The sequence below is a fragment of the Leuresthes tenuis genome, unplaced genomic scaffold (genome assembly GCF_036924035.1).
Source record: "Leuresthes tenuis unplaced genomic scaffold, fLeuTen1.0.hap1 SCAF_12, whole genome shotgun sequence".
Taxonomy (NCBI): domain Eukaryota; kingdom Metazoa; phylum Chordata; class Actinopteri; order Atheriniformes; family Atherinopsidae; genus Leuresthes; species Leuresthes tenuis.
The window spans coordinates 507490-531095 of NW_027325366.1; the positions used below are offsets into that span (position 1 = coordinate 507490).

The following is a 23606-nucleotide window of genomic DNA, read 5'->3' on the forward strand; positions in this document are numbered from 1 at the left end:
CAGCGAGACGTGCTTGCGCGCTAGACAACTACAGACACCGTGAAAGCTAAAACAACGTCTTTCAGTGTAGTTGTCGTACTTTGTTGCACTTGCGCTGTCATCCAAAACATTCAAACACATACATATATATTCATATAGGCTATTTTTATATATAGCCTTCATATGTGTGTATATACGATATCCCCCTGTGCCTCACTCAGCCGGACGGTGCTGCAACTTCGACTGTCTGGTGTGCCATGCCAGCAGCAGCAGCTACCCCGAAACTAAAATGTTTGCAGATTAAACAGTAAGCCTTTTCATTATCTTTCTGATCACTTCTTCTTTTAAACAACCAAGGAACTTGCAGCACAAATGTATTTCTTTCCCCTACTTCCCAACTCTAAAGCCACACCCACCCACACTGGGAAATTTCTCAGTTCAGGCAAACCCTCACGGCTGAGCGGCTGCATATCTCCAGTGCAGACATGCTGCAGCATTTGGCAAACCTTGCTAAACATCCACTTCAGTGGTCACATGTCCTCTTTTTTCATTTTGTTCCTCCCCATCTCTAAGGCAATGCCCACCTGCCTGGGGTGACTGCACTGTATGACCTCACCTGACAACTGCGCAGCTGCATATCTGTTGTGTAGACATGCTGCAGCATTTGGCAAACCTTGCTAAACATCCATTTTAAAGACGGCAAGGTGTTGCTAAAACAGTGACACAAGGTCAGAAAAGGGTAATGTAGACCAGAAATATTCATGTTAAACAGCCAAATCAGGGGAAAGCGCGAACGCAGTCCCCCACTACCAGAAATTATGCAGTCGAGATTCCCACATTTGGGGAATTCGCAAGGGTCAGTACAGTCGGTGTGCAATGACTGAGCCTCGCCTTGAGTGAACCACCTTCTTGATCATGGTGTCTCTCCTGCCAGGTAAGTATGAGTTGGAAATGTCAGAGGCTGATACCTCTTTCCTAGGTGCCTCACTCGGCCGGACGGTGCTGCAACTTCAACTGTCTGGTGTGCCATGCCAGCAGCAGAAGCTACCCCGAAACTAAAATGTTTGCAGATTAAAACAGTAAGGCTTTTCATTATCTTTCTGATCACTTCTTCTTTTAAACAACCAAAGAACTTGCAGCACAAATGTATTTCTTTCCCCTCCTCCCCATCTCTAAAGCCACAACCACACTGGTAAATTTCTCAGTTGAGGCAAACCCTCACGGCTGAGCGGCTGCATATCTCCAGTGCAGACATCCTGCAGCATTCAGCGTACCTTACTAAACATCCATTTTAAAGACGGCAAGGTGTTATAAAACAGTGACACAAGGTCAAAAACGGGAATTTTAGATGAGATATACTGATGTTAAACAGCCAAATCAAGGGAAAGCGCGAACGCAGTCCCCCACTACCAGAAATTATGCAGTCGAGATTCCCACATTTGGGGAATTCGCAAGGGTCAGTACAGTCGGTGTGCAATGACTGAGCCTCGCCTTGAATGAACCACCTTCTTGATCATGGTGTCTCTCCTGCCAGGTAAGTATGAGTTGGAAATGTCAGAGGCTGATACCTCTTTCCCAGGTGCCTCACTCGGCCGGACGGTGCTGCAACTTCAACTGTCTGGTGTGCCATGCCAGCAGCAGCAGCTACCCCGAAACTAAAACGTTTGCAGATTAAAACAGTAAGGCTTTTCATTATCTTTCTGATCACTTCTTCTTTTAAACAACCAAAGAACTTGCAGCACAAACGTATCTCTTTCCCCTCCTCCCCATCTCTAAAGCCACACCCACCCACACTGGGAAATTTCTCAGTTGAGGCAAACCCTCACGGCTGCATATCTCCAGTGCAGACATGCTGCAGCATTTGGCAAACCTTGCTAAACATCCACTTCAGTGGTCACATGTCCTCTTTTTTCATTTTGTTCCTCCCCATCTCTAAGGCAATGCCCACCTGCCTGGGGTGACTGCACTGTATGACCTCACCTGACATCTACGCATTTGCATATCTGTTGTGTAGACATGCTGCAGCATTCAGCATACCTTACTAAACATCCATTTTAAAAATGGTAAGGTGTTGTTAAAACAGTGACACAAGGTCAAAAAAGGGTAATATAGACCAGAAATATTCATGTTAAACAGCCAAATCAGGGGAAAGCGCGAACGCAGTCCCCCACTACCAGAAATTATGCAGTCGAGATTCCCACATTTGGGGAATTGGCAAGGGTCAGTACAGTCGGTGTGCAATGACTGAGCCTCGCCTTGAGTGAACCACCTTCTTGATCATTGTGTCTCTCCTGCCAGGTAAGTATGAATTGGAAATGTCAGAGGCTGATACCTCTTTCCCAGGTGCCTCACTCGGACGTGAACCAGTGGACAGTTATCGCTTCTCGGCCTTTTGGCTAAGATCAAGTGTAGTATCTGTTCTTATCAGTTTAATATCTGATATGTCCTCTATACGAGGACTACATATTAAATGGATTTTTAGGAACAAGAGTTGAAAAAGGAGCTTGCTCCGTTCACTCCAAGCATCGACCCGGTACTGCAGTGCCGCTGGGAACGGTGCGCTCTTCTCTGCTCTTGTGAAAAAAAAAAAAAAAAAAAAAGCAAACAGTGGTGCAGGATGGAAGTTTCTTTTAGTCTGCTGAGAAAAGGGAGTGAATGCGAGGCAGACTTTAACACGGCTCTGGGAGCGAGCCGAGTGCGGGCTAACCGGGAGAATTGCTTGAAAGAAACGCGACGCCGAATGAGCGCTCAGAACAAAGCCTCAATACGGTGTTTCCCTTGGTTTTTGTGGCTGCCTTGTCTTTTGCACAGAGTAAAAGACAAGGCAGCCATCGAATAGGGCCCGATTGTTCCTACTTGGTCAGTCGAGGAGCAAGGGGGAGCAAGCGTCTCAACCAAGCAAAGCTCACCATTGGGAAGGTGGCTATGCCAACTGGCCTGGTGCCCTGCTCCCGCAGTGACGGATAATCGTACTCTGGTTTCTCTTCATAACGTACAAGTCTTTCGCCTTTTACTAAAGACTTCCGTGGAGAGCAGCACTAATGAGTTGTTTTTATTTTTGGCAGGCTTTATCTTTGCGGGTGAAGCCCTTTCTGTCTGTGCAAAAGAAATCTTGTTCCTGTGCAGAGTGACTTCCCTGAGTAGAGTCGCCTTACTTGTTGTGACTGTGCCGATGTTGCTTGAATGGTGCTCGCGGGAGTGCAAAGTTATACCATTTAAAAGGGTTGAAGAGTGCTCAGTGACTCTCTGGCCACCTATGGCCATAAAAAGAACACCGCGACAAGTGCGCATTGTGCCAGGAAGGGCCCTCGGATGTGAACCAGTGGACAGTTATCGCTTCTCGGCCGTTTGGCTAAGATCAAGTGTAGTATCTGTTCTTATCAGTTTAATATCTGATATGTCCTTTATACGAGGACTACATATTAAATGGATTTTTAGGAACAGGAGTTGAAAAAGGAGCTTGCTCCGTTCACTCCAAGCATCAACCCGGTACTGCAGTGCCGCTGGGAACGGTGCGCTCTTCTCTGCTCTTGTGAAAAAGCAAAAAGTGGTGCAGGATGGAAGTTTCTTTTAGTCTGCTGAGAAAAGGGAGTGAATGCGAGGCAGACTTTAACACGGCTCTGGGAGCGAGCCGAGTGCGGGCAAACCGGGAATTGCTTGAAAGAAACGCGACACCGAATGAGCGCTCAGAACAAAGCCTCAATACGGTGTTTCCCGTGGTGTTTGTGGCTGCCTTGTCTTTTGCACAGAGTAAAAAACAAGGCAGCCATCGAATAGGGCCCGATTGTTCCTACTTGGTCAGCCGAGGAGCAAGGGGGAGCAAGCGTCTCAACCAAGCAAAGCTCACCATGGGGAAGGTGGCTATGCCAACTGGCCTGGTGCCCTGCTCCCGCAGTGACGGATAATCGTACTCTGGTTTCTCTTCATAGCGTACAAGTCTTTCGCCTTTTACTAAAGACTTCCGGGGAGAGCAGCACTAATGAGTTGTTTCTATTTTTGGCAGGCTTTATCTTTGCGGGTGAAGCTCTTTCTGTCTGTGCAAAAGAAATCTTGTTCCTGTGCAGAGTGACTTCCCTGAGTAGAGTCGCCTTACTTGTTGTGACTGTGCCGATGTTGCTTGAATGGTGCTCGCGGGAGTGCAAAGTTATACCATTTAAAAGGGCTGAAGAGTGCTCAGTGACTCTCTGGCCACCTATGGCCATAAAAAGAACGCCGCGACAAGTGCGCATTGTGCCAGGAAGGGCCCTCGGACGTGAACCAGTGGACAGTTATCGCTTCTCGGCCTTTTGGCTAAGATCAAGTGTAGTATCTGTTCTTATCAGTTTAATATCTGATATGTCCTCTATACAAGGACTACATATTAAATGGATTTTTAGGAACAGGAGTTGAAAAAGGAGCTTGCTCCGTTCACTCCAAGCATCGACCCGGTACTGCAGTGCCGCTGGGAACGGTGCGCTCTTCTCTGCTCTTGTGAAAAAGCAAACAGTGGTGCAGGATGGAAGTTTCAGGGAGCCCAAGATGAAATTTTCTTTTAGTCTGCTGAGAAAAGGGACTGAATGCGAGGCAGACTTTAACACGGCTCTGGGAGCGAGCCGAATGCGGGCTAACCGGGAGAATTGCTTGAAAGAAACGCGACACCGAATGAGCGCTCAGAACAAAGCCTCAATACGGTGTTTCCCGTGGTGTTTGTGGCTGCCTTGTCTTTTGCAGAGAGTAAAAAACAAGGCAGCCATCGAATAGGGCCCGATTGTTCCTACTTGGTCAGCCGAGGAGCAAGGGGGAGCAAGCGTCTCAACCAAGCAAAGCTCACCATGGGGAAGGTGGCTATGCCAACTGGCCTGGTGCCCTGCTCCCGCAGTGACGGATAATCGTACTCTGGTTTCTCTTCATAACGTACAAGTCTTTCGCCTTTTACTAAAGACTTCCGTGGAGAGCAGCACTAATGAGTTGTTTCTATTTTTGGCAGGCTTTACCTTTGCGGGTGAAGCCCTTTCTGTCTGTGCAAAAGAAATCTTGTTCCTGTGCAGAGTGACTTCCCTGAGTAGAGTCGCCTTACTTGTTGTGACTGTGCCGATGTTGCTTGAATGGTGCTCGCGGGAGTGCAAAGTTATACCATTTAAAAGGGCTGAAGAGTGCTCAGTGCAGCGGGTGGGCGGAGGTGCAAAGTGACTCTCTGGCCATCTATGGCCATAAAAAGAACACCGCGACAAGTGCGCATTGTGCCAGGAAGGGCCCTCGGACGTGAACCAGTGGACAGTTATCGCTTCTCGGCCTTTTGGCTAAGATCAAGTGTAGTATCTGTTCTTATCAGTTTAATGTCTGATATGTCCGCTATACGAGGACTACATATTAAATGGATTTTTAGGAACAGGAGTCTAAAAAGGAGCTTGCTCCGTTCACTCCAAGCATTGACCCGGTGCTGCTGGGAATGGTGCGCTCTTCTCTGCTCTTGTGAAAAAGCAAACAGTGGTGCAGGATGGAAGTTTCAGAGAGCCCAAGTTGAAATTTTTTGGCATTAAGAACCTGTGCTTAAGAGGTATTTTTGTGCTTGATTAAAGTTTTCCAACTATATTGTAGTTAAAATTCTTTATCAAAATGTTTTTGGTTGTTTTTGCTTTCTTGCTCATTGCAGGTTGAAATACTGCAATGGCATTTGGAATTGCACCTGGAGGGTCCCCATCCAACAATGGCAAGACCCCCAGGGCTTCTAGAGCCTGAAACATCTCCCACCCATGATTGTCTTGGAGAAAAACAGAGGCTACATCCACTACCGGGGACCGCCGAAACTCTGCCGTGTGGGGAGCATGGGCATCTGTTGGACGCCTGCACAAAGGTATTTTGTCGCAAATGTAGAGAAATTGGTCACACCTTCGAAGAGTGTACGAATGGCAGAAAGTGCAATCTCTGTGGAGAATAAAACCACCTCTTCAGAGATTGCCCAAAATCTTTTGCCAACAAGTTGAAATCCCTAAAAATACAGGAAGGAGGTGGAAATGGAGGGCAGTCAGAGGCAGTTGATGAGCTATTTAAAACAGCTAGGCTGGGAAATTCAAATTTACCACCAAAACCCCTGAATGGTGGACAGCAGTCAGGTGAGGCAGAAGACGGGGAGGGGCCTGCAGAAGCCCCACAAATGGAAAGCTCCTTTTAGGTTGAGGAAAGGCAAGGCAAGTTTATTTGTAGAGCACAATTCGTAAACAAAATTGCTTTACAGCTACATAAAATCACAAAAAGGCCAATAAAATAATTCCATAAAAGATAGAAAATAACTAATTAATTAACTTAAAAGCGAAGAGTGCAAATAAAATACTTTCAGTTGTCATGTGCACAGCTAAATAGAACTGTTTTAAAGTCTATTCTCTGAGCGACAGAAAGCTAGTGCAGAGACCTGAGCACTGGACTAATATGGTGATATTTTCTGGTTCTAGTCAGGACTGAATGAACTGCTCTCCATCATTAGAGGCTTAAACTTTGATTAAAAGTAACCTATAAAAGCAATAGTTTGGCTTCTAATGACTGAAACAAAACCCAGAAGAGTGGTGCGACAGTGAAGCTCTGGAGCACCTTTGAAGAAGCACCTTTAGCAGCAGTAAGTTGGTTTCCTGTGTGACGTTAGCAGTGACTTTATCGGCTATCATATAGCAGCATTTGGCAAACCTTCAGCGTACCTTATTAATCATCCATTTTAAAAATGGCAAGGTGTTATAAAACAGTGACACAAGGTCAAAAAAGGGTAAAGTAGATCAGAAATATTCATGTTAAACAGCCAAATCAGGGGAAAGCGCGAACGCAGTCCCCCACTACCAGAAATTATGCAGTCGAGATTCCCACATTTGGGGAATTCGCAAGGGTCAGTACAGTCGGTGTGCAATGACTGAGCCTCGCCTTGAGTGAACCACCTTCTTGATCATGGTGTCTCTCCTGCCAGGTAAGTATGAGTTGGAAATGTCAGAGGCTGATACCTCTTTCCCAGGTGCCTCACTCGGCCGGACGGTGCTGCAACTTCAACTGTCTGGTGTGCCATGCCAGCAGCAGCAGCTACCCCGAAACTAAAACGTTTGCAGATTAAAACAGTAAGGCTTTTCATTATCTTTCTGATCACTTCTTCTTTTAAACAACCAAGGAACTTGCAGCACAAATGTATTTCTTTCCCCTCCTCCCCATCTCTAAAGCCACACCCACACTGGGAAATTTCTGTTGAGGCAAACCCTCACGGCTGGGAAGCTGCATATCTCCAGTGCAGACATGCTGCAGCATTTGGCAAACCTTGCTAAACATCCAATTCAGTGGTCACATGTCCTCTTTTTTTCATTTTGTTCCTCCCCATCTCTAAGGCAATGCCCACCTGCCTGGGGTGACTGCACTGTATGAGCTCACCTGACAACTGCGCAGCTGCATATCTGTTGTGTAGACATGCTGCAGCATTTGGCAAACCTTGCTAAACATCCATTTTAAAGACGGCAAGGTGTTATAAAACAGTGACACAAGGTCAGAAAAGGGTAATGTAGAGCAGAAATATTCATGTTAAACAGCCAAATCAGGGGAAAGCACGAACGCAGTCCCCCACTACCAGAAATTATGCAGTCGAGATTCCCACATTTGGGGAATTCGCAAGGGTCAGTACAGTCGGTGTGCAATGACTGAGCCTCACCTTGAATGAACCACCTTCTTGATCATGGTGTCTCTCCTGCCAGGTAAGTATGAGTTGGAAATGTCAGAGGCTGATACCTCTTTCCAAGGTGCCTCACTCGGCCAGACGGTGCTGCAACTTCAACTGTCTGGTGTGCCATGCCAGCAGCAGCAGCTACCCCGGAACTAAAACGTTTGCAGATTAAAAGAGTAAGGCTTTTCATTATCTTTCTGATCACTTCTTCTTTTAAACAACCAAGGAACTTGCAGCACAAAATGTATTTCTTTCCCCTCCTCCCCATCTCTAAAGCCACACCCACACTGGGAAATTTCTCAGTTGAGGCAAACCCTCACGGCTGAGCGGCTGCATATCTCCAGTGCAGACATCCTGCAGCATTTGGCAAACCTTGCTAAACATCCACATCAGTGGTCACATGTCCTCTTTTTTCATTTTGTTCCTCCCCATCTCTAAGGCAATGTCCACCTGCCTGGGGTGACTGTACTGTATGACCTCACCTGACTGCGCAGCTGCATATCTGTTGTGTAGACATGCTGCAGCATTCAGCGTACCTTACTAAACATCCATTTTAAAGATGGCAAGGTGTTGCTAAAACAGTGACACAAGGTCAAAAAAGGGTAATGTAGACCAGAAATATTCATGTTAAACAGCCAAATCAGGGGAAAGCGCGAACGCAGTCCCCCACTACCAGAAATTATGCAGTCGAGATTCCCACATTTTGGGAATTCGCAAGGGTCAGTACAGTCGGTGTGCAATGACTGAGCCTCGCCTTGAGTGAACCACCTTCTTGATCATGGTGTCTCTCTTGCCAGGTAAGTATGAATTGGAAATGTCAGAGGCAGATACCTCTTTCCCAGGTGCCTCACTCGGCCAGACGGTGCTGCAACTTCAACTGTCTGGTGTGCCATGCCAGCAGCAGCAGCTACCCCGAAACTAAAACGTTTGCAGATTAAAACAGTAAGGCTTTTCATTATCTTTCTGTTCATTTCTTCTTTTAAACGACCAAGGAACTTGCAGCACAAATGTATTGCTTTCCCCTCCTCCCCATCTCTAAAGCCACACCCTCCCACACTGGGAAATTTCCCAGTTGAGGCAAACCCTCACGGTTGAGCGGCTGCATATCTCCAGTGCAGACATGCTGCAGCATTTGGCAAACCTTGCTAAACATCCACTTCAGTGGTCACATGTCCTCTTTTTTTCATTTTGTTCCTCCCCATCTCTAAGGCAATGCCCACCTGCCTGGGGTGACTGCACTGTATGACCTCACCTGACATCTACGCATTTGCATATCTGTTGTGTAGACATGCTGCAGCATACCTTACTAAACATCCATTTTAAAAATGGTAAGGTGTTGTTAAAACAGTGACACAAGGTCAAAAAAGGGTAATATAGACCAGAAATATTCATGTTAAACAGCCAAATCAGGGGAAAGCGCGAACGCAGTCCCCCACTACCAGAAATTATGCAGTCGAGATTCCCACATTTGGGGAATTCGCAAGGGTCAGTACAGTCGGTGTGCAATGACTGAGCCTCGCCTTGAGTGAACCACCTACTTGATCATGGTGTCTCTCCTGCCAGGTAAGTATGAATTGGAAATGTCAGAGGCTGATACCTCTTTCCCAGGTGCCTCACTCGGCCGGACGGTGCTGCAACTTCAACTGTCTGGTGTGCCATGCCAGCAGCAGCAGCTACCCCGGAACTAAAATGTTTGCAGATTAAACAGTAAGCCTTTTCATTATCTTTCTGATCACTTCTTCTTTTAAACAACCAAGGAACTTGCAGCACAAACGTATTTCTTTCCCCTCCTCCCCATCTCTAAAGCCACACCCACCCACACTGGAAAATTTCCCAGTTGAGGCAAACCCTCACGGCTGAGCGGCTGCATATCTCCAGTGCAGACATGCTGCAGCATTTGGCAAACCTTGCTAAACATCCACTTCATTAGACACATGTCCTCTTTTTTCATTTTGTTCCTCCCCATCTCTAAGGCAATGTCCACCTGCCTGGGGTGACTGCACTGTATGACCTCACCTGACTGCGCAGCTGCATATCTGTTGTGTCGACATGCTGCAGCATTTGGCAAACCTTGCTATCTTGCATATCTCCACTGCAGACAGACAACCAAGGAACTTGCAGCAAAAATGTATTTCTTTCAGCGCATCTCCAAGCATCGACCCGGTACTGCAGTGCCGCTGGGAACGGTGCGCTCTTCTCTGCTCTTGTGAAAAAGCAAACAGTGGTGCAGGATGGAAGTTTCTTTTAGTCTGCTGAGAAAAGGGAGTGAAAGCGAGGCAGACTTTAACACGGCTCTGGGAGCGAGCCGAGTGCGGGCTAACCGGGAGAATTGCTTGAAAGAAACGCGACACCGAATGAGCGCTCAGAACAAAGCCTCAATACGGTGTTTCCCGGGGTGTTTGTGGCTGCCTTGTCTTTTGCACAGAGTAAAAGACAAGGCAGCCATCGAATAGGGCCGGATTGTTCCTTCTTGGTCAGCCGAGGAGCAAGGGGGAGCAAGCGTCTCAACCAAGCAAAGCTCACCATGGGGAAGGTGGCTATGCCAACTGGCCTGGTGCCCTGCTCCCGCAGTGACGGATAATCGTACTCTGGTTTCTCTTCATAACGTACAAGTCTTTCGCCTTTTACTAAAGACTTCCGAGGAGAGAAGCACTAATGAGTTGTTTCTATTTTTGGCAGGCTTTACCTTTGCGGGTGAAGCCCTTTCTGTCTGTGCAAAAGAAATCTTGTTCCTGTGCAGAGTGACTTCCCTGAGTAGAGTCGCCTTACTTGTTGTGACTGTGCCGATGTTGCTTGAATGGTGCTCGCGGGAGTGCAAAGTTATACCATTTAAAAGGGCTGAAGAGTGCTCAGTGCAGCGGGTGGGCGGAGGTGCAAAGTGACTCTCTGGCCACCTATGGCCATAAAATGAACACCGCGACAAGTGCGCATTGTGCCAGGAAGGGCACTCGGACGTGAATCAGTGGACAGATATCGCTTCTCGGCCTTTTGGCTAAGATCAAGTGTAGTATCTGTTCTTATCAGTTTAATATCTGATATGTCCTCTATACGAGGACTACATATTAAATGGATTTTTAGGAACAGGAGTTGAAAAAGGAGCTTGCTCCGTTCACTCCAAGCATCGACCCGGTACTGCAGTGCCGCTGGGAACGGTGCGCTCTTCTCTGCTCTTGTGAAAAAGCAAACAGTGGTGCAGGATGGAAGTTTGCTGAAGAAAAAGAACACCGCGACAAGTGCACATTGTGATATGTGATATTTCCATAGGAGATATCTATCCCTTGGAAGCTACCCCTAAGGCTCTTCTAAGAGTCAAAAATATACCATAAGGCCGCTTTGCCCTTGATGGTGAGTATATGTTTTCAAAGGCCTCTAGTCTTTCCCCTACCTAATATATATAGCGAAGTAATTTCTGGTATATAGAATTGTATCGTACCTATAGTCGTATTTCCTTTTTTTTTTTTTTACACTACATTGGAATTATCAGCAAGACCATTTAGCCACAATAATATACCAATTGAATAATTACTTCAAAGTATTTTGCCTGTCGCACTAAGCAATTAAGAAATTAATGGCATTTAAAATCTGTATGTGGGTTAGAAAATTACTAACCACACCACGACCTCCCATTAACATACATTCATATTGAAAATGGTTGTTCCTTATGTTTTTAATTATTTTTGTTTAATTAAGCAATGTATATGCTTTGTTTTAATTTTTATTATCAACTTGTGATATTTTGACAGATGGAGTATTATATTACTGCCAGTCAAAGCGCAAAGTTGTGACTGCAAAAGAGGAAGCCCAACAAATCTTTAAGGAGTTTCATGCCAGTGCTTTTGGTGCCCACTGTGGCATAGTTAAAACCAGAGACGCTATAACCAGAAGGTTTTACTGGCCAGGCATGTCCAAAGACATTGATAAGTGGGTATGTATTTCTTATAAATCAAGGAAACCATTGTGTCTGGTACATTATTATAGTACAGTGTTTTACAGGGTACATTGTTCTTTAAAAATGTAATTGTCAAGTTAATAGATGGTGTGGTACACCAAAGCTATGGGTTGAAGCGACAAGTAGTCATTTGGTGGAATTTTTACCATAAATGATAACTTGCATACCAGGAGATGACAGCGAGAACAAGGAGCAAACAGGGACTGGTTACATGGAGAATAACTGGAGGGTTATGTGAGAATCGAATCAAGGAGAGTTGCTTAAATACTGGAGGTTGAATGCTGATACAATGGACCAGTGATACTAAGAAAAGAAGGTGCAGGTGTGAGGGAGAAAGAGATTGAACAGTGGACCAAAACTAGCAGGGAAATTGGAAACATAAATGCAAATGTAACTAACAATAACTAAATGCAGGGAATAAATAAACATAATGAAACATAAATAAGTTTGATTTAATCAAAACAAATACTATTTTGGGCAAAACACAAATAACAAATTATGAAAACTATAAACACAGAAAAAACAGAAAACAAATTTAAATCCCATAACATATTATTGAACTTATTTATATTATGTCCAAAAGGGATGTTTTTTCAAAATTCAAGTTCTTTGACTAATGCATGTATTGTATCTGTATTCATTTATGTATTTTTTAGCTTATAACAGCTTTGTGATGGTTAACATTTTATTTAAAGAAATTGTGGTTCTTTAGGTCAGAAATTGTGCAATAAATCTAAATCTTTTTGTTCTGCAGATATCCTGTGATGTGTGTGGGAGGTGGTTTCACCATGTCTGCTCTGGATGTCCAGACACATCAGATGCTTTTATTTGTGTAAAAGGTGTGATCATTAATTTCTAATAGGAAAGAAGGGAGAAGACACATAATTTTAAATTAGGGGACATTAATAGTAAAAAACTGCAACGTTTCTATGAAATAATATTACGGTCCAAGTGATGGTGCTACTACTTCAAAGTGATGGCGCCATCAACCAGTTTAACACAGGGAGAACAGTATCTGACAAGTGAAATAAAGCCATCAGATACCGTTCCCCCACTTTAACACAGGGGGAACAGTATCTGACGGGTGTTATTTGGCCGTCAGGATGCGTTCCCTCACTTTAACACAGGGGGAACAGTATCTGACGGGTGAAATAAAGCCATCAGATACCGTTCCCCCACTTTAACACAGGGGGAACGGTATCTGACGGGTGTTATTTGGCTGTCAGATACCGTTCCCCCACTTTAACACAGGGGGAACAGTATCTGACAAGTGAAATAAAGCCATCAGATACCGTTCCCCCACTTTAACACAGGGGGAACAGTATCTGACGGGTGTTATTTGGCTGTCAGATACCGTTCCCCCACTTTAACACAGGGGGAACAGTATCTGAGGGGTGTTATTTGGCTGTCAGATACCGTTCCCCCACTTTAACACAGGGAGAACAGTATCTGAGGGGAACCGCGGCTCGACGGAACACCGGTAAGGACGTCCATCGTACTCGAAGTTGTCGTTCACATCGTCAAAATCTGATAAATATCCTGCCATGTTGCACAAAACTACCAGTAGCAAACTACATGTGAAATTATCCGACTGTCACAGAGCACGGAGTGAATGAGCTGTGCTGCAGCAGCGCATAGACGAGTGTGTAGAAAGCCCTCTATAAGCCCCCCCCCCCCCCCCCCCCGATAGCTGCCAATAACAACAAAACAGCAGCTATGAGCTAACAGCAGCTATAGCACACGTTCGTTCATTCATTCGTCTTAAAGTATTGGTGAAATAAAGACAGATAATGCCTAGGTAAGGTCTAGGTTTAAGAATACCGGAGTTCCCCTTGAACCATTCATTTTCCTTTCAGTTATATGCACTTGACAACACACATCCACTACATTTTACACTCATGCACATCCTACACCACTGATAATACTGAAGTTCACATCCCATTTGGAATGTTTGTTCGTTTTTTTCGTTTTTCTGTTGGTTAAATAAATTAGTTAAACCTTCTAAAACTAGTGCAACTCCGGTCATTGCCCAAAGATCCAGGTTGTGAGAAATGGGGTCCGTTCGTGGTCGGTGATTTGTTGGATAATTGGGGGTGTAGATTTTTTTGCCACACGTGTCTTTGCTTTACTCATTGATCAGCTGATGAGAGCCTGGTGCGCGTTTGGTCAGGTGGTGATCGCCGTTTTGTCTCCGTATTGCTGGAAGTTTTGGGAGTCGTGCTGGACTTTGAAGGTTTGGTATCTGTGGAAGCGTTTGGATTCGTTTTGGATTTTTTTCTTTGTTTTTCTCTCTTGGGAAAGTTGGCTGTGCGTGGTCCAAAGAGAAGGTAAGTGTTGCCGCCCCGAGGCGCTGTGTTTGGAGTTTTCCTGTTAAGCTGTAGTGGCGTCTCCCCTTTGGGTCACGTTGTTTTTCTTTCTTTGTATAGTGTTGTGGCAACGTGGTTAGTGTCAACTGTCTATGGACGGTTGTCTCGGGAGCACGTCCGTGGGATTCTGCGTGGTGGCCTGCTTTCGGGTGACCTCTCAGACCCGCTGGTTTTCAGTGCGTAATTACCCACCGCAAGCTGCATGAAGACGGGGGGGGGGGGGGGGGGGGGGGGGGTGATTATAGTAAGATTTTGGGCTAAGCAGGTAGGGGGGATACTATTTCTGTTTGGTCTGCTATGGCTTCCTTGTCGGAGTTTTTTGATACGCCCTCTGAGGTGTTTCTTAATAGTTGTGCTAAAGAACAGTTTATACAGATAGCTGAGCATTACATAATCAATGTGCACACTGAAAACAGTTGAGTTAAGAAAAATGACCCAATTTTAACCCAACTGCGGTGTTGAATAAGGACAAACCCATTTTTTTAATGGGTTAATATTTTTCGACCCAACTTTTGGGTTGAGTTACGCTAACTACAACACTGAGTTACCTTTAACCCAATTACTGGTTCAAAAAAATTAACCCAGTAGTTGGATTAAAAATATCTCTATCATATATTGAATATTAGGATTGCGACTTATCAGAATTAAATAGATTATTACTCCATTAAAATATACCTACAAAAAAATTGATAAAAGACAAAAAAAAAGTTTTTACAATGTCTTTATTTTCCACACAATTTGACAGTTCACTGAAACTACAGTCTGCAATTTAGCAATGCAGTATTGGAAAAATGTCACTGGTGTCGACTCCGGTCCCTTTATCTGATATACAGATTGTTGCAAAGACTCCCAGGCAGGAGAACACGCCTTTGGGTAGTTCATGTCAAAGACATAGAATGACTTAAAGCATACATCGACTGCCGCTAACAGTGTTGCCTGAGAGAGTGCCTGATCTGCAAAGATTACAAATGACTGTGATGCACAATCCTGAGGCTCTCCCAGGGCCAGGACAGAGGGGAAGGGCCTGTCTCGCTGGAGAAACTCCACCATATTTGTTCCAATCTAAGAAAAACACAAACAAAGATGGACAAAGTGAGTGTCATGGTGAAAGTGAATCCTCAGCAAGATAACAGATTTCCAGTTTGTGATTATAATATTGGTAAACTATAGGTGTGTGTGTGTGTTTACATAGACAGTTAATGGTGGTATGGCAACCATTAACTTCTAGTATGCAAAATTGTACCCGGTGTCATCTCGTCCACATCTAATGAAAGGAGCTTTCCATCTTTTTTGGCCAATAGCAGGGCCTTCGCAGTATAATCTGTCAGCCACGTGTCAAATAGTTTTGGTGCTGCCTCACCATGCATCACCTCGAAGTCCTGCGCAATCTGAAAACAACAAAACCAAAAAAGGACATCCTTTAAAACCTAGATACGGTGTGGTCCTGTACCAGTGGTCCAATACCATGCAAGTAATGTTAATAAACAAATGCACTTATAGGACACCATTTTTATCAAATGAATTCAGATCGTTTTAAAAAGCATGTTTAAGTCGGCATCCTTTTCCATGTGAACGAGGAAAAATAAACTCACATAGCCACTGTTGGATTTATCAGACAGGCACCAATGAACGTGTGAAATTCCTTAATGTTTGTAGTTGGCCTGTAAATACAGTAAATAAATAGAAAAAATAAATAAAGGAATCATGTAAACAAATGTACTGTCTACATGTTTACAGATCAAGCTATTTATTTTATAATTTTACAAATTTATAGTCCAGATATTGTTGAAATATCAGAATCTCAAATACTTTTGTTTAAGTTATGACTCCAGATGAACAATATTTATTTGACATACCTCTCTCCAAATCTCTCAATCAAGAAAGACACAAGAATTTGTGTCAAAGAAATCCTTTCCTTTCTTGTGATGAAGCCACTTTCATCCAGGCTCCTCATTATGTCCGGGCCATTGGATGTTAATGTAAGAACCTGCCGGATGTCCTGTAAAATTCTTCTCAGAAGCCGTATAGTCAAGTAATGTAAATTCAAAAGTTATTAAAAAATGGTCAGACAAGACAGGGTTATGAGGGAACACTGTTAACTGTTCACTCTCAATGCCATAAGTCAGCACAAGGTCAAGGGTATGATTAAGGCAGTGAGTAGGTCTGTGAACACTTTGACAAAATCCAATAGAGTCTAATATAGAATTAAAATTAATATTTAGGCTGTCATTTTCAACATCTACATGAATATTAAAGTCACCCACTACAATGACTTTATCTGTACTCAGCACTAACTGGGATAAAAACTCTGAGAATTCAGAGAGAAACTCAGAATAAGGGCCAGGTGGACGATACACAACAACAAACACAAGAGGTTTTTGTGATTTCCACTTTGGGAAAAACTGAGAATCAGAGATTCAAAAGAGCTAAAACTAATCTTGGGTCTAGGACTGATTAGTAACCCTGATCTGAAGATAGCTGCCACTCCTCCTCCTCTGCCTGTGGTTCGAGGAACGAGAACATTTAAATAGTCAGAGGGAGTTGATTCATTAATGCTAACATGATCCTCCTGCTGCAGCCAGGTTTCTGTAAGACAAAATATATCAATATGATGATCACAGATCAAATCATTCACTAACAGAGACTTCCAAAGGAGAGATCTAATATTCAGCAAACCACATTTAATAGTTTGATGTTTTTGTTCAGTTAAAGTTTTTGTTTTAAATTTTTTTTGCACAAGAGGGGGGGGGGGGGGCCGCAGAGAAGTGTGTTAGACTACAACTCTGCATCCTGGTCTCAACCCTGGGTTGTCATGTTTTTGGATGACTAATAAATTCGTCCATATTTCTAGGAATGAGAAATATGACACTTCCAAAGTGGGATGGATGCCGTCTCTCCTCATCAGACCAGCTTTTCTCCAGTAAGATTGCCAATTATCTATGTAGCCCACGTTGTTTGCTGGACACCATCTAGACAACCAGCGATTGAATGAAGACATACGGATAAACATGAATCACCTTGTTGCTGCAGAAATCCTATTTTCTGTCTGTCAAACTGTGTTTTCTTTGCTGTTTTTCATAGATGCAGCTAAAGAAATGGGAACAAATGATGTGTCTTTGTGACAGGCTGCTGGTAACAAAGTGCCTAAAGATCCAGTTTAAAATGGCTTCTTTGCTAAGTTGTCTGTTCTGTGTCGACACAACACTGGTTCATCCCTTGAGTTAGGAGCCTTTTTTCTGCCTGAAGGGTTCATAGGTCAGAGTTAAGTGGCTGAACAAAGAAAAAGTTGTGGTCTTTGCTGGATTTTTAACTTTCTTAAGTCTTTAAGTCTTTCGTTGTCCTCGGGGGTCACTGAGTGAGACAACATCTACAGTCCTCTGGAGTTGCTCCGGGGCTGAGTTATTTATTTTTTCTTAATTGTAGTTTTTTTTGCTGTAATCAGGACCTACAGCGCATAAACGACCCTCCCATAGCACTTGCTCCTTCCCATCTTCCACTTAATCCAGAATCCAAAGGTGGGCGGTAACCTTGAGAGCCTACGAATACACGATAGTGTATAAGGAAGGGAAGTATCCCTGCAATGCGGATGCTCTGAGCCGCCTTCCTTTACCAGAAAAAGTGGAATTGGAGGAACTGGAAGAGAGAGTTCTCATGCTGTAGAGCTCTGACATCACACTGGTGACAGCCTATCAAGTGAAAGCGTGGACAGACAAAGATTCAGTACTCTCGGACAAAGAGGGGGAGGAGACTGTAAAGGCCTGTACAACATGTCAAGAGCACCGCAACATTCCTGCTCCAACTCCATTACATCCTTAGGATTGGCCTGAAAAACCGTGGAGCCGTATCCACGTGGATTATGCTGGACCATTTATGGACAAAATGTTCTTTGTGCTCATTGATGCACATTCAAAGCGGATGGACGTGTATCCAGTGAAATCTGCCACTTCAGCCGCCACAATCGAGTGCCTGCGAACAAGTTTCAGTAACCATGGACTGCCTGGGTTGTTGCTGTCTGATAATGGTACTTGTTTTACCAGCACCGAGTTCAGAGACTTCCTAAAAAAAAAAAAAAAAAGGTATCCGTCAGGTGACCTCTGCACCCTACTTCATGTACAGAACAATTCAAAGTGCTTTACATAAAAGAAAAACATTGCAGCGGGGAGCAGAAAAAACATTAAAAATATGTAAAATAATATAAACAGAAAGAAATAAAATAATTAAAATGAATTAAAAACAAGCAACGGTGTCAATAAGTTAAAAGATATCCTGCAGATTTCATGCATAGACACATGAGAAAAGAAATGTTTTTATCTCCTCTGGCAGTTTGTTCCACTTGTTTGCAGCATAGCAGCTAAATGCTGCTTCTCCAGGTTTAGTCTGGACTGGACCAGCTGACCTGAGTCCTTGGATCTAAGAGCTCTGCTGGGTTTATATTCTCTGAACATATCACAGATTCTGGGATTTGTAAACCATCAGTAGGCTTTAAAATGGCTATTGTGTTGGACTCTTATTATTCTCCCATTTCCGTCACGAATTTCGGCGCTTAACTCCTCCTGCAGCGACAGTCCGACCGGAATAAAAAACACATCGCTGCGTGCGCACCGATGGGCAGAAGTGTGCTATGACTTTTCTCTCATTACTCGACCGGAATTGCGGAAAAAGCGGGCAAATTCCCAATGGGAAAATGCATTGAGAAGGCCTCAACGAGGCAGTTTTGGGCTCGAAGCCCACACACATCATTCAAAGTTTGTATGTGACAGGAAAGACTCAACTTTAACTGTGGTAAAGGGCTTGTTTCCATTATTCTGAACAGATCAACCGGGCCTTATGTGTGATAACAGGTCCTGTCTAAAGCAGGCAGATTTCACCAGAACAAGCCAGTATCTCATATTTCAGACTGGATTATGATCATATAATACTTGACCTTCAACTCTCAGCACAGCAAAGCCTCTGTCTCTCTGTTTGGACGGGCAGCAGCTTGACACCCATCAAAATTTCTTCAGAAATCTTCTAGTTCTTTTTAGTACCGCTAACTTTTTCAGCCTTTTGTTTGTCCTTTGTGAGACGTGTTGCTGCCATCAAGTTCAAGATGAGCGAAGGTTTTTCATGAAGTAGTGAAATGTCTAATTGTTGGATGTAGGAACAGGCAGAAGCATGTTATTGTGTTTCTGCATTATTCAAGTTTAGTTTCAATGTCAGAGATAATTAACAAGGCTATTAAATCATGTGTCGAGTTACTTCTGAACAACCAGGTGAAAATGGTGAGAATCCCGTTTTATCTTCAAATCGTGACATTAAACAATTTCAAATTTTGCAGCTCTTGCACAGATTTATGTACGGTCCCCAAAGTCCTGACTGGAGATTTATTTTGCACACAATTGGTTAATCTGTAGAAATAACTTTTGTAATTTTTACTTTTCTGTAGAGATACATTTGTTTTATGATAAATGAGGCTTAAGTCAGCAAAGCATTTCTGTGGCTGATTAATTCACTTATTTCTCTTGTCCTATATTTGCCGCGTTTTATTATATCCAAATGACTGTTAAAAAAATATATATTTTTATATATATATATATATATATATATTTTTTTTTTTTACAGATATTATTATTTCCTTCATATAAATTAAAAGGGTGTTACAAGGGTGGCAGGTAGAAGACTAAATGTAGACGGAAAAACAAAGGCCCCTGTGTAAAATACAATTTACAGATTCAAATGCATCTTGTGGCATGGAAGGAGGACAAAGGGAAGGTGAACAGAGAAAAAGTATGACAACTAATTACATAAAGGTGAAAAGGGGGAGCATACGTCAGTCCGACGCCCCAAAAGTCAGAGCGTCCGACTTTTCTTTTGGCCTTTTGGCCCGACTGCCCATTGCTCCGACCATCCAGAATTCCGACTTTGGACCCAACAGTAAATTCTTCTACAGCCATCTTGGATTTTGCTGAACAAAATAGAGATTTTATTCTATTCTATTATTTGATTTCTGTGCGTAAAATGGAGCCATTTTGGTTCATGTTTGAGCCTTTTTTTTTCCTGGATTAAATTTTCTAAAGTTGCAACATTTGGGGCTCCCACAAATCCTCAGCAATGTCCATCACCGTGTCGTTGGAGAGGAGGAGCTGCAGCACTCCCCTGATGCTGCTCTCCAACACCCCCAACACCTCCACACCAGCAGCCTCACCAGACTCAGTCACCATCTGCCGAAGGAAACAGCACTTATATCACATGACATCTTGCAGCTACATAGTAAACCCTTTTACTACCATTCAATTAAAAAAAAAAAATTATTTTTATCATTTCTTTTGTCATTTCATATCTGTAGAATACATTTTTTTCACTGTTGAAAATCACAATAATTTACATTTATTGCTTAATGAAATAAAGCCAATCCACTGCCATGTTCTGCCTAGTACATTCATTCTTAAAAAAAAAAACATTTATCTGATTGTTTGCCCATTCAACCCATCAAATCCTACTTTTTTAAATGTTATCTGCATTAATAACAACACACACTTCCATTATTATGATATATGGATTCATTTTAAGTTCTATGCTGAATAGAACTCACAGTATTTGTCCCAATCACTGTGAGTGTTATGAAGATGTATTGCTATACCTCTATGTTGGTCCCTCCCTGCTTCCATTTTGGGTTTCAGGTTTGTGATCCTGCAGAGGGTTGACTTCCAGCTCCTGAATAGCAGCTTCACGCCACAAAATGAGGCTGACAGAAGCGTTGTCCTATACACAACACAGAATGATATGTATGAATTTCATAGGCAGCACAATACTCTCTGTCATGGGTAGTCCACGAGTGACCAGAGTAAAAATATAAACAGCCAGTGTTACAAACATCGTAACACAGTGGGAGTGTGTGATCGAAAACCACCACAGTCTTTCCCGTTCAAGGCATCTCCTCCTTCGATTGCCGTAACTTTGTTTGCTAATTAAGCTTTCATTGACTGTATCACATCTGTGCACATGTCTTAAAACATGAAAGGAACAGGACCCATGCACTTTTGACTAGACTGTGGCGCCGTCAAAATACAATAAGTATCTCAGTCTATGTCCTGCTTCTGGGCAGGACTTGTGGGTCCGCAAAGGTAAAGCCTGCCAAAAATAGAAACGACTCATTAGTGCTGCTCTCCACGGAAGTCTTTAGTAAAAGGCGAAAGACTTGTACGTTATGAAGAGAAACCAGAGTACGATTATCCGTCACTGCGGGAGCAGGGCACCAGGCCAGTTGGCATAGCCACCTTCCCCATGGTGAGCTTTGCTTGGTTGAGACGCTTGCTCCCCCTTGCTCCTCGGCTGACCAAGTAGGAACAATCGGGCCCTATTCGATGGCTGCCTTGTCTTTTACTCTCTGCAAAAGACAAGGCAGCCACAAACACCACGGGAAACACCGTATTGAGGCATTGTTCTGAGCGCTCATTCGGTGTCGCGTTTCGCACTCGGCTGGCTCCCAGAGCCGTGTTAAAGTCTGCCTAGCATTCACTCCCTTTTCTCAGCAGACTAAAAGAAAATTTCATCTTGGGCTCCCTGAAACTTCCATCCTGCACCACTGTTTGCTTTTTCACAAGAGCAGAGAAGAGCGCACCGTTCCCAGCGGCAACCTCCTGTGTAAGGCGAGCCAATTTATATCCCTCGCCCTGTTCGTTAGACCTTTCTGCAAAATCAATAAACAAAAGGAGACTCCTTCTAATGGAGTTGCTATGAAAGTTATAATTATAAATCAAAGACACTCCTCTACCGGAGATAATACTGAATAAACGACAAGGACAAACAAAACTTCACTTGACTAAATCTATGGCAAAACTTACAACAGAAAATCACTCTCAAGGAGGAAATCATTAATAAACAAGATCTTTGGTTTACGTAGGCGTGGATCACTGTGGAGGCTAGAGGACGAACGCTCGAAAGACAATTCAACACACTGGCAACTAGACAAGGGAAGACGCAGACTAAATACACATGTAGAACCAAGGGGAACAGGTGGAAACACTTGGGAATCAGGGAAGACTATGAGACACGGGAGGAAGAGCAAGTTATCTGAAACGAGAGGAGTTGTTAATTTCAAAATAAAATCAGGAAGTGACAAGACAAGGTACAAAACCCTAAGAGCCTCTGTGAGACCTGACCAGCTAGGCCTCCCACCCTACCAGCCTATGGTCCAAAAAACTTAATAGTGGACTTTCCTAAGTTCACCCTGGCCCCCGACACTTCCAAAAAACTCTCCACCACTTCCAACAGCTGTGTGACCGACCTCTCTGTTGTCAAAAAAAAGGTCATGTCATCCGCATACTGCATCACTGTCAACTTGTCCGGACCTGCTCCAGGAAGGTGCAGACCCACCACACCCGGGTCCCCCCGCACCACCGAACCCAGCGGCTCCATGTAAGCCACAAAGAGCAGCGGGGAGAGTGGGCATCCCTGCCTCACCCCAGTTCTCTGTGCCACCACTGTACCCAAGTGCCCGTTCACCATAACCCTGCTCCCCACCCCCTTGTACATGATCTCCAACCACTCTATGAAACGGGGCCTGAATCCCATCCTCTCCAAAACTGCAAAAAGAAACCTGTGGTTCACCCTGTCAAACGCTTTCTCCATATCTAACCCCACCAAACTCATATTGATTCCCCGCTCCTCCACCCAGTGAAAACAGTCCCTCACCAACCCCAGATTCCACTGTATTAGCCTTCCCTCCACCCCACACGTCTGATCCTAATGGATTACATGAGGTAGAGCCTTCCGAAGACGACCAACTAGGACTCGAGCCACAATTTTGTAGTCCACACAGAGCAACGTGATCGGCCTATAGCTTTCCATTCGCTCCCTGTCCCCTTTCTTATACAAGAGGGATATGACCCCCTCCTTCATTGTCGCGCCTAAGCCCCTCCCTTCCAAAACAGATTTAACCACCTCTCACATATCCCTCCCCAAAATCCCCCAAAAACCTGTGAATTTTGCTGAACAAAATGTCATGAAGAGACTTTTTTCTATTCTTTATTTTTATTTTTTTTTCCTGGATTAAATTTTCTAAAGTTGCAACATTTGGGGTCAGAGTGTGTGATCGAAAACCACCACAGTCTTCCCGTTCAAGGCATCTCCTCCTTCGGATGCCGTGACTTTGTTTGCTAATTAAGCTTTCATTGACTGTATCACATCTGTGCACATGTCTTAAAACATGAAAGGAACAGGAGCAGGACCCACGCACTTCTGACTAGCACCTTTCCTGCTGGCAGCCCCTTCACCTCCTCCACCATGGTCACCGGGCCCTCCATCCCCTCAACTATATCTCCAGGAACCCTTCTCTGCAGAGACCCTAAACACCTTCCCAGGCCATCCTCACCCACCGCCCCCTCCCCAAAAACTTCCCCAAAAAACAGAGAAGCTACCTCCACCATCTCCAGTGGGTCTGTCACAGAACCCCCACCTTTCCGACACAGCTGTGGGATACATACCCTTACCTGGGTAACCTGCTTGAAAAAATACGCACTGCAGCGTTCCCCCAACTCAAACTTCTCCTTTATACACCGGAATAAAAACACCCTAGCCCTCTCCCTAAAATAAACCCCTAACTTATTCTTTACCGCTTCAACTGCCTCCCTATCCAACACCTCCCCCTTATTCCCTGCTGTCACCAAAA

At 44.0% G+C, this 23606-nt stretch overlaps 17 non-coding genes across 17 annotated transcripts; 9 read left to right on the forward strand and 8 right to left on the reverse strand.

Moving 5' to 3' along the window:
* Positions 1 to 757: 757 nt before the first annotated feature.
* On the reverse strand, positions 758 to 921 carry LOC140266176 (U1 spliceosomal RNA). Its single transcript, XR_011906829.1, has one exon. It is a non-coding gene; the product is annotated as a U1 spliceosomal RNA (small nuclear RNA).
* A 436-nt stretch (positions 922 to 1357) lies between these two features.
* On the reverse strand, positions 1358 to 1521 carry LOC140265669 (U1 spliceosomal RNA). The gene has a single exon (XR_011906372.1). It is a non-coding gene; the product is annotated as a U1 spliceosomal RNA (small nuclear RNA).
* A 600-nt stretch (positions 1522 to 2121) lies between these two features.
* Positions 2122 to 2285, reverse strand: LOC140266167 (U1 spliceosomal RNA). The gene has a single exon (XR_011906821.1). It is a non-coding gene; the product is annotated as a U1 spliceosomal RNA (small nuclear RNA).
* Positions 2286 to 2355: 70 nt separating this feature from the next.
* On the forward strand, positions 2356 to 2546 carry LOC140320261 (U2 spliceosomal RNA). Its single transcript, XR_011918126.1, has one exon. It is a non-coding gene; the product is annotated as a U2 spliceosomal RNA (small nuclear RNA).
* A 402-nt stretch (positions 2547 to 2948) lies between these two features.
* LOC140320757 (U5 spliceosomal RNA) lies at positions 2949 to 3062 on the forward strand. Its single transcript, XR_011918541.1, has one exon. It is a non-coding gene; the product is annotated as a U5 spliceosomal RNA (small nuclear RNA).
* A 249-nt stretch (positions 3063 to 3311) lies between these two features.
* LOC140320396 (U2 spliceosomal RNA) lies at positions 3312 to 3502 on the forward strand. Its single transcript, XR_011918249.1, has one exon. It is a non-coding gene; the product is annotated as a U2 spliceosomal RNA (small nuclear RNA).
* A 384-nt stretch (positions 3503 to 3886) lies between these two features.
* LOC140265819 (U5 spliceosomal RNA) lies at positions 3887 to 4000 on the forward strand. Its single transcript, XR_011906509.1, has one exon. It is a non-coding gene; the product is annotated as a U5 spliceosomal RNA (small nuclear RNA).
* Positions 4001 to 4249: 249 nt separating this feature from the next.
* LOC140320229 (U2 spliceosomal RNA) lies at positions 4250 to 4440 on the forward strand. The gene has a single exon (XR_011918097.1). It is a non-coding gene; the product is annotated as a U2 spliceosomal RNA (small nuclear RNA).
* A 409-nt stretch (positions 4441 to 4849) lies between these two features.
* LOC140320828 (U5 spliceosomal RNA) lies at positions 4850 to 4963 on the forward strand. Its single transcript, XR_011918606.1, has one exon. It is a non-coding gene; the product is annotated as a U5 spliceosomal RNA (small nuclear RNA).
* Positions 4964 to 5238: 275 nt separating this feature from the next.
* LOC140320541 (U2 spliceosomal RNA) lies at positions 5239 to 5421 on the forward strand. The gene has a single exon (XR_011918378.1). It is a non-coding gene; the product is annotated as a U2 spliceosomal RNA (small nuclear RNA).
* A 1330-nt stretch (positions 5422 to 6751) lies between these two features.
* Positions 6752 to 6915, reverse strand: LOC140266188 (U1 spliceosomal RNA). Its single transcript, XR_011906838.1, has one exon. It is a non-coding gene; the product is annotated as a U1 spliceosomal RNA (small nuclear RNA).
* A 602-nt stretch (positions 6916 to 7517) lies between these two features.
* Positions 7518 to 7681, reverse strand: LOC140265866 (U1 spliceosomal RNA). The gene has a single exon (XR_011906552.1). It is a non-coding gene; the product is annotated as a U1 spliceosomal RNA (small nuclear RNA).
* Positions 7682 to 8283: 602 nt separating this feature from the next.
* On the reverse strand, positions 8284 to 8447 carry LOC140266124 (U1 spliceosomal RNA). Its single transcript, XR_011906784.1, has one exon. It is a non-coding gene; the product is annotated as a U1 spliceosomal RNA (small nuclear RNA).
* Positions 8448 to 9049: 602 nt separating this feature from the next.
* Positions 9050 to 9213, reverse strand: LOC140320839 (U1 spliceosomal RNA). The gene has a single exon (XR_011918616.1). It is a non-coding gene; the product is annotated as a U1 spliceosomal RNA (small nuclear RNA).
* Positions 9214 to 10225: 1012 nt separating this feature from the next.
* Positions 10226 to 10339, forward strand: LOC140265629 (U5 spliceosomal RNA). Its single transcript, XR_011906336.1, has one exon. It is a non-coding gene; the product is annotated as a U5 spliceosomal RNA (small nuclear RNA).
* A 275-nt stretch (positions 10340 to 10614) lies between these two features.
* LOC140266291 (U2 spliceosomal RNA) lies at positions 10615 to 10805 on the forward strand. Its single transcript, XR_011906933.1, has one exon. It is a non-coding gene; the product is annotated as a U2 spliceosomal RNA (small nuclear RNA).
* A 10243-nt stretch (positions 10806 to 21048) lies between these two features.
* LOC140265682 (U5 spliceosomal RNA) lies at positions 21049 to 21163 on the reverse strand. Its single transcript, XR_011906384.1, has one exon. It is a non-coding gene; the product is annotated as a U5 spliceosomal RNA (small nuclear RNA).
* Between the last annotated feature and the right edge of the window lie 2443 nt (positions 21164 to 23606).